At 32.3% G+C, this 3160-nt stretch overlaps 1 pseudogene; it reads left to right on the top strand.

Annotated features, from left to right (window-relative positions):
• The first annotated feature begins 1173 nt into the window (after positions 1-1173).
• LOC102523400 lies at positions 1174-2866 on the top strand (annotated as a pseudogene).
• Positions 2867-3160: the final 294 nt, after the last annotated feature.

Genomic DNA, 3160 nt, shown 5'->3' on the forward strand with positions numbered 1-3160 from the left:
CTAGATTTAATTTTCTTTATTTTTTTTGAGATTGCTGTGTCAAATTATGATCTTTCTCATGATATATAGTTATGAAATTATTACCTCCATTTAAGGGAAGATTATCACTTGTATTTTGATAGGAATCATTTTAAATGTAGAATACTTTATGAAGGATGGATATTTTAAGAAAATTATTTCACATCATTAATGTGGATTTTTCAGTTTTCCTTTTAATTTTTTATTGTATCATTTTAAAATTCCTTGATTAATGTTTTTGAATTTTTAAACTTTAGGATTTCACCTGATTGATTAAATTGACTTGTAAGAATTGTTTTTTTCTGATATAATTATAACAATTGTTCACTTTAAATATCATTTTCTGATAGTTTATTTTTATTTTCTATATATACTGAAATTTTATCCTTGAATTTTACAGAATTAATTTTTTAGTTCTAATTCATTTGATGGAAAACAACATATGTTTTACTTATAACACAGAATTATAAAAGTTATGTTTAAATTTCCCCATCTTTGGGATTGCCTTAAGGTAGATTGACTGTTTTAATCTAATTCTATTCAATAAATATTTACCATGTATTCAAAAGCATGCCAAGTTAATGGATGTGCATTTATAACTTTCGAATACACACCTATTTAAGTTAAATAATCAGATAAATAACTACTTTCACATTCAAGTTAAATTAGGTTGTAATTTAATCAAAAACAATGAAATATTTAAACATTTTGTACAGGTTTTAGACACATTTTGGCTTCAAATTCATAAACATTGTAAAATATCACCTTTATTTTGTGCAGTATTTATTCAAATCTGTTCACAAGTCTATTATAAATTTGTGTGAGAAAGGAAAGAAATCAATTTCATTTCATGGATCCCAAAATTAATTTATTTAAAAGATTTTGTGGGAATACTATTTGCAGATCACACTATAACAATGCACAGCCTTTATTATATTTTACACTAACTAGATGAATGAGAGGTAAACACTGGCCCAATGTGCCACTCAGATTGCTAGGAGACCAGAGAGCTTGTGATGTCACAGCTACTCAGGCTGTGAGCCACTGTGATGGCCTAGGTGGTTTCTGTGTGCAGGCCTGCCAAAGCAGCATTTGAAGCAGCAGTGCTCACAACCATGCAGTTTAGAAAAGTAGCTGAAAAAACAGGTATTTGACATGGCACATGTTTCTTCAGAATTTCAAGATGTGTCTCCAAAACTTGGATCAGAAAACTACAGTAGATCATCCCTGTGTGTTCAAACATTCACTAGGAACTTGGACTTGAGGTCTATGATTAAAGAAAACACTTCTCAGTCTTTGTCCGTGGAATCCTTGATAAAAAGTCCATGTTACACATTTTCTGTCTTTGACGCAGATGAAAACTATGATTTTCTTTCTCTGATCTTTCCAAGAAAACTCTGGAAACTGGTTGGAAGTGATCAATTTAAATCGATTTGGTGGGATGAGAATGGAACCTCGGTAGTGATTGATGAAGATCTCTTTAAGGAAGAAGTTTTGGAAAGAATATTCAAAACTGGAAGCCTGAAAACTTTAGTTAGACCGCTTAACATTTACAGGTTTAGGAAAGTGTGGCAAAACTTTCAAAGATCTGCTTCTCCAGCAGACTTTCTTTCAGAAGAAGATCAAGTCCCCATTTTAATCAAGGTATTAAAAATTCGTTTATTTACCACGTTGAAGGTTCTATTTAGAATTTAATTTTGTATTTCAATCTATGGTAATATACATGTAACACTAGATTTTGGAAATTATATAAAACTGCTAACACTAAAATTATTTATTTTTCTCCAAAATATGATGCAAGTTTGTGCTTTAAAAATTCAAGACTATAAGAAACTGTGCTAGCATACTTGAAATCAAACAGGACTCAAAATAAAACCATTAACACCACTTTTAAAAGATGGCAGTCACCATTGCTTAAGTGCTAATATTTCAAACTGTAGGGCTATAATATTTCATTGCGTAAATGTCAATTAGTAATTTCAAAAATATTCAACAGTGTATATATTTTGATGACATTATCTTTGTGCAGTAAACTTCAAATCTGAGGTTTCATAAGGGAGGCTTATTCTAGTCTTGTATCTTGATTTAAAATGGTACTAAAAACTTTCTCCTTTGGTTGTAGTTGCAGTTCTATCATAATCCAAATTTTAAACGAGGCTGTCCTCAGCTTCTAGTGAGAACAAAAAGAAGAGTCAGGATTAAAGATGCTTCTCCAGTATCTTCATTAGCTCAAGATATGAACAAGAAGAACTTTAAAGCAGAGTATAATTTGGATAATCATAATTCTGTTTCTGGGTCTGGCACAAGTGGGGAAAGTGTATTGTCAACCTCCACAGATTTAAATGTGCCTTTCTTAAGGAAGCCCTCAACCAGTCATATAATTGTTAATACAACTACCCCACGTGAAACTTATTTGTCTACTCCATCATCAATGTCAGTTAGACAACCAGGACAATTTGCAGTGGATCAACATGCTATTTTAAATCAGTTGACCACATTTCACGTGCACTCACAAAGCAGCTACACTCAAGCAAATGGCCGCATATTGAATTTCATTACAACTGCGAGGTCTACTTCTCAGTACTGCATCGTATCTCCCGTACAGAGCAGTTATGTTGGACTGATGGTGGAACCGTCTACTTTTCCAACTAGATACCCCGATGTATCAGCCAATGGGTTTTACTTTTCTAACCTGAACCAGCAGGCAACCTGTGGTTCCAATTGCCAATGACAACTGATTCCTCAGTTGACTCTTTTTCAAGGCCAACCCATCAACCATCTTCAGGGTGTGAACGCCATCCAAATTACAACTGATCTACCAAAGGACTACCGGATTATGCAGGATAACACAGGCTAAAATTCATGTTAACAAGTAACAGAATACCTGCAGTTCTCTTATGAGAACAATAAAACTTCATGTGTACCTGTATTTGCCTTATTTCTCTAAAACAGGTTTAAGAGTAAAATGGGAGGCAAAACAATTTTTTTAACCTAGGTGTTTGATTGATACAATGATTTTATGTAATAATTTTGGAATAAAATTAAATAATTGCTTTTAAGGAAGAGGACATAAAGGGAAATATTTGAAAATGTCTAAACATGGACATAGGTAAAGCATTAAATGATTTTAAATCATCCTGTA

The sequence above is a fragment of the Camelus ferus genome, chromosome 31 (assembly GCF_009834535.1).
Source record: "Camelus ferus isolate YT-003-E chromosome 31, BCGSAC_Cfer_1.0, whole genome shotgun sequence".
NCBI lineage: Eukaryota > Metazoa > Chordata > Mammalia > Artiodactyla > Camelidae > Camelus > Camelus ferus.